The sequence below is a fragment of the Tachyglossus aculeatus genome, chromosome 5 (assembly GCF_015852505.1).
Source record: "Tachyglossus aculeatus isolate mTacAcu1 chromosome 5, mTacAcu1.pri, whole genome shotgun sequence".
Classification (NCBI taxonomy): Eukaryota; Metazoa; Chordata; class Mammalia; order Monotremata; family Tachyglossidae; genus Tachyglossus; species Tachyglossus aculeatus.
The window spans coordinates 16,147,577-16,154,111 of NC_052070.1; the positions used below are offsets into that span (position 1 = coordinate 16,147,577).

The window sequence follows — 6,535 nt, forward strand, 5'->3', positions numbered from 1 at the left end:
GCTAAGTCGGGCATGACGAGTTGAGAAAATTGGATGGGAACAAAAGACAGAGGTCTCTGTGGGGAAAAAGTACTGATTTATGGGGAGGAGGCCCAAGCATCCAAGAAGAGCTGATTGACAGATGAAAAACAGTGTAAGGTGTAACACAGCCCTGCTCCCCAAATGTCTCCTTCCCTTCTTCCAACCATCCTTATGGCAACTTCCCTAATAATAACTGTGGTATTTGTTAAGTGCTTACTACACACCAAACACTGAACTAAAGTGCTAATATAGATACAAGATAATCAGGTTGGACACAGTCCCTGTCCCACTTGAACTTATATTAAATCCCCATTTTATAGATAAGGAAATGGAGGCCCATAGAAGTGAACTGACTTGCCTAAGCTCAAACAGCAGGTACTTGGTGGATCAGGTATTAGTACACAGGTCCTCTGACTCCAAGGCCTGGGCTCTTTCCACTAGGACATGCTGCTTCCTTAAGCCACTGAAGGCTAATGTTTGCTCAGTCAGGATAAAAATGCATTGCTGGGGCCTTAACTAGAGCTCAGAGCTGCTTTTGTATATATTATTCATTAGCATTAAACATTAATTAAACATATTTAAATTTTACATCTACCTGCCCATTCAGCTGTTTTGTCATGATATATCTGTACCACTTTCTGTTTCCACTACATGTAGTAAATATTTGTCTGTCTCCCCTTTCAAATGGCAAGCTCCTGGAGGGCAGAGACTATGTCTTGCTATTGTTGTATACTCTCCCAAGTCTTGTTACAGAGTCTAACATTGATCGATTAAAACACAATTCCACACTTAGGAGAGGGAGGAGGAAGCCAGGAGAGCCACTTCATGGTGCTTCTCCCTGAGGGAAGTGTAAGTGTGCAGCTACACCAGTCAGAGAGAATGAGTGAGGATGAAGTAGAGGGATTGCATAGTTGGAGAGGAAGACCCTCAGCTTTCCTGGGGCAAGGAGGACATAATTGATGGGCCTGGGAGAGCAGGACAGGGGGTGAGCTCATGCTGTGCACCCTGGGTAGACCTAGGGCCCAGGCAGGGATCAGAGAGGATCCCTGGAGAAGCAGCATGGCTCAGTGCAAAGAGCACGGGCTTTGGGGTCAGAGTTCATGGGTTCAAATCCCGGCTCCACCAATTGTCAGCTTTGTGACTTTAGGCAAGTCACTTAACTTCTCTGTGCCTCAGTTACCTCATCGGTAAAATGAGCCCCCCGTGGGACAACCTGATCACCTTGTAACCTCCCCAGCGCTTAGAACAGTGCTCTGCACATAGTAAGCGCTTAATAAATGCCATTATTATTATTATTATCCCTGGAAGTTTTGAGTCCAGTGGCTAAGACTCTGGAGGAGCAAAGCTCCTGCCCCTACAGGGGATAAGGAATTCTTAGAGACTTAGAGACTGAACGAGTTGATGAGGGTGAGATTGGAACCTGGGATACCCCAAGAGAAGAGGGGGAAAGACCAGAGTTAAGTGTGCCCTGAGATCTTGTCTTCTCTTACTTACCCTGTCGATTCATTTCTGACCTATAGTGACTCCATGGACATATCTTGCTTAGTACAGTGCTCTGCACACAGTAAGCATTCAGTAAATACGATTGAATGAATGAATGAATACCTCTCCCAGAGCACCCCACCTCCAACTACAATTGTTCTGGTAGTGGATCCATATAATTTTCTTGGTAAAAATACAGAAGTGGTTTAACATTGCCTTCTTCAGCACAGTAAACTTGAGTCTCTGTCCTCTACTCTTTCACATGCCCCTGCAGGTGAGTTTTGACTTGTAGCAGATTGCCTACCACTCACTAGCCACTGCCCAAGCTAGGAATGGAATGGTTACACCTCTGCTTGACTCTCCCTCCAGTAGTCAAGACTGGTAGAGTACTTGAAACTCTCCAGTTGCGATCTGGAGAGGGGAGCCTGAGATACCTACAGGGAAATTCAGAGGGTTCTGGTTGGAGTGGCGAGTAATAGATCTGGGGAGTGGTGGCTTGGGCAGGGATTGTCTCTCTTTATTGTTGAATTGTACTTTCCAAGCACTTAGTATAGTGTTCTGCACATAGTAAGCCCCCTCTCAGGGTCATACCTAGAGAGTTTCCAGTATTCTCAGCTATGGGAGGCAAATTCAAGCAGAGGCATACCCATTACATTCCTAGATTAGCCAATGGCTAGCAAGTGGAAGACAATCTACTACAAGTCAAAACTCACCCATGTTGGGCAGCAGCAGCATAGGAGAGAGCCGAGGATGGAGACTCAAGTTTACTGCATGGAAGGAGGCAATGGTAAACTACTTCTGTATTTTTACCAAGAAAAATCTATGGTTCCCCTACCAGAACGATTGCACATGGAGGTGGGGCGTTCTGGGAGAGATGTGTCTGTGGTGTCACTACGGGTCGGAAAGAACTCGACGGCATACGACGAGACAAGACACAGTAATCACTCAATAAATATGATTGAATGAATGAACGAACTGCATTTGTTTTTATTTGTTATCTTGTTCTGAACCTATTAAAAATGGTTGAGATTTCAGATCTTAGGGCCTGCCTGCAGAAGGGATGGAGGAGACATTCTGGGCCCTGGGAAGAAATGTTGACTCAGGGAGCCATGAACATGGGAGGCAGCATTTTCTCTATGGGCTTACTGCAGCAAGCCCTGAGAGTAGGGGAAGGCCAGCCGTTGATGTCCTCTTCACCTTCTGGGAGACACCTGGACTCAGCTGAAGAACAGTGGCAGCAGCGGGGCCTTGTGGGTAGAGCACAGGCCTGGGGGTCTGAAGGAAATGGGTTCTAATCCTGGCTCCTTTACTTGTCTGCTGTGTGACCTTGGGCAAGTTACTTCATTTCACAGTTACCTCATCTGTAAAATGGGAGTTAAGACTGTGAGCCCCATGTGGGACAGGGAATGCGTCCAACATGATTAGCTTGGATTTACCCCAGTGCTGAGTACCATGCCCGGCACACAGTAAGTGTTTAACAAATACCATAAAAAATGTCTGCTATATTTTTATATTGTGCTCTCTCAAGTGCTGAGTACAGTGCTCTGCACTCAGTAAGTGCTCAATAAATATGATGGACTGACCAACTGGGACTTGGGGAACCTTGAGTAGAAAAGTTCCCCTTAACCTGCATAAGAATAGTGACAAACTGGAGGGTTTTAGGACTCTGTGGAGGCTGACTGGAGTCCAGGCGCTCCTTTAATGAAGGATTTAGGCTGAGAACCTCCAGAACACCACAATAGGTCAATTGAATCATAAGGCAGGAAGGTCTCTAGAAAGATTAACTCCCTCTTCCTCCTGCTCCTTCTCCAGGCAAGGCCATGTTTTATTTCCAGAGGGACAACCAGCTTCTCTTACTTCTATTTATTCGTTCATTCAATTGTATTTATTGAGCACTTACTGTGTGCAGAGCACTGTACTAAGCACTTGGGAAGTAAAAATCATCAACATATAGAGATGGTCCTTACCCAACAACAAGCTCACAGTCTAGAAGGGGGAGACAGACAACAGAACGAAACAAGTAGACAGGCATCAATACCATCAGAATACATAGAATTATAAGCTATTTACATATCATTAATAAAATAGAGTAATAAATATGTACAAATATATACAAGTGCTGTGGGGAAGGGGAAGGGGGTAGGGCAGAGGGAGGGAGGGGGGTGATGGGGAAGGGAAGAGGAGGAGGAGAGGAAAAGTGGGGGGCTCAGTCTGGGAAGGCTCCCTGGAGGAGGTGAGCTCTCAGTAGGGCTTTGAAGGGAGGAAGAGAGCTAGTTTGGTGCATGTGTGGAGGGAGGGCATTCCAGGCCAGGGGAAGGACATGGGTCAGGGTTCCACAGTGGGAGAGGCGAGAACAAGGCACAGTGAGGAGGTAAGCGGCAGAGGAGTGGAGTGTGCGGGTTGGGTTGGAGAAGGAGAGAAGGGAGGTGAGGTAGGAAGGGGTGAGGTAATGGAGAGCCTTGAAGCTGAGAGTGAAGAGTTTTTGCTTGATTCGAAGGTTGATAGGCAACCCCTGAAGTTTTGTTCTAATACTTTTCTCATTTTGTTGGGTGGTTTCCCGCTAGACCTGCTTCAAAATATCTCTGATTTCTGAAATGGTTGGTCAAAAAGTTGCTGCCAATCATGTTGCTGATAGCCTTCCTATTTGCAAAAAGGCCTAGGAAGCCTACTTACCCAGAGGTAGGAAAAAAAAGAGAAAGCCTCTTAAGGATTTGAAAAGCCTTTAAAGATGAGAATCCCCAACCAAAAAAACCAATAAAAATTATTGGGTCTGATCATCACTTAATTTGGCAGCAATGATAGTGGGTGAGCTACTCAGCTTTATTTACGTCAACCAGCCACCTTGCAATGTATGCTGTCATTCACGAGAGCCACAGTGAGAGGCTGGATGGCTCAGGGTGACCTGTTACCACTATGGGAAAAACTGTTTAGTCACAAGTCCTATTGAGGTTAGTACACTCTTATCCTACCATAAAGAAGAACAGGTAGCCCAGGAAGGATATGGACGGCCCAGCTAATGAAGGAAAAGCAGAGGCTTTGACTTTATTCTCTTCAGTAGGATGACAGCCCACTTAGGACTGCACTGTTCACTAAAACTGGAGGGAAGTGACCAGGTATGGTCCTCCCTAAAATGAACTGCTTGCCCCAACCATCCTCAGCTCAACACCAGAGAGCTCCACCTTAGCCTGCAAAAGCATAATCACAAGACAACACCAAAGGAGCAAAAGTCAAAACAGTTTCAGGTGCTGCAAATCAAAGCAGGATATCAAGGATATCAAGGAAACTATCAAGGACAATGTGGCACGTTTACACTGAGGTTGTGACTATTGGTCTCACATCGACCTTTTATGTCACCCATAATCACCCGAAGGTATGTCTCACTATCATTAGTATAATCTTCTAGTATGAAGCAAATTATAAACATGCTGGATGAGACAGGCAGCATGGCAATTTACCTCTAACCTGCAAAAACTTGATTACAAGCCAAAAACGTTATGGCTCATGAGAAGGAAGAGTTTCAATCATATTCTGTAACTGAGAGAAGTACTCTCTTTTAAGAAAGAATCCTTTTAAAGTCTTTTCACAAATTGAAGTGAACACTTTTGGCATTTTGAAATAGCTAGGTTGTATTAGAAAGACATTTATGGTTGACTCTTAAGGTCTAACATTTGAAAACCCACTGAGATTTTCAAGTTTCCCATAACAAAACTTTGTAAGATGCTTCAAAAATATTTTCCTTGGAATGAGCAGTTCATTGTCTTGGGAAAGAGGAAAAGATGCAGAAGTAATGCAATTTTTTTGAAATGGACAGAAATCAAAATAAACACATAGAAGAAATCTTTCTGGGCTTAAAGAGGAGGGATAGGGAATATCAATGGAGAAAAGAAAACAAGAATATTTTGTCAGAAATGGCCATTAAAGACCAAAGCAAAATGAATTTCCCTCCAAGTTCCACTCAGTGGGAAATCAGAGACCTCTCTTAGATTATCAGAGATGCAGCCAGAGGTTATAATAAAAATGTACAGGACACTGGACCCCAGAATGAAATCTTGACGTGCCAAAAGGCAGACTTGGAGCAATAATCACCAGCCATGTAAAATCTATCAATCAGTCAATCAATCACTAGATTTATTAAGCACTTACTGTGTGCAGACCACTGTATTAAGTGCTTGGAAGTGTACTATATAACAGAGGTGGTAGACACATTCTCTTCCCACAAAGAGCTTAAAGTATAGAGAAGGAGATAGACATTAATATAAATAAATGAATTACGGTTATATACATTAATGCTGTGGGGCTGGCAGAGAGGTGAATAAAGAGTGTGAATCTTTAACAAATGGTGAAAGAAGGGTAAAGTCGAAGGTTGCAATCAATCAATCAATGGTATTTATTGAGCACTTACTTTGTACTAAGTACTAAGCACTTGGGAGAATACAATATAACAGAGTTGGTAAACATGTTCCCTGCACACAAAGAGCTGACAGTCAAAAATCAGCTTAGAAACTCTGAGAAGCATAACATCCTCATTACCAGCTTCACTTACCATGTGGTATTCACTTTGTACTTTTTATACTTCCTAAATTGGAAACAGAAAGAGCTCAACCAGGGGTGTTTTAGGAAACATAATTATTTCGATCCCTAGACATGGATTCCTACCAACGAGCAAGAAAACATCACAAATCACAAGCTATATGTCTCACTTTTAAGACCCCATTGTCTTCCTCCAAGGCCCATATTCTTTACAGGAATGAGAACCATTTTGTCAAGTTCTAGACCAAGTTGGATTGGTGGGACAAAATTGCAAACCCAGCAGTAGGAGTTCACAACAAAGTCTCCAACAGGGTCTTTTTCCATGTGTCCAGAGCCTACAGCTCTGAACAGAAGGAAAGGATCTAGTGGATAGAGCATGTGCTCGGGAGTCAGGGAGTCCTACCTCTGTCACTTGTCTGCTGTGTGAACTTGGTCAAGTCACTTCACTTCTCTGTGCCTCAATTCCCTCACCTGAAAAATGGGGGTTCAATACCTGTTCTCC

General features: G+C 43.9%; 1 non-coding gene across 1 annotated transcript; it reads right to left on the reverse strand.

The window, feature by feature from the left end:
• Positions 1-1,787: 1,787 nt before the first annotated feature.
• On the reverse strand, positions 1,788-1,925 carry LOC119929041. Its single transcript, XR_005451184.1, has one exon. It is a non-coding gene; the product is annotated as a small nucleolar RNA SNORA7 (small nucleolar RNA).
• Between the last annotated feature and the right edge of the window lie 4,610 nt (positions 1,926-6,535).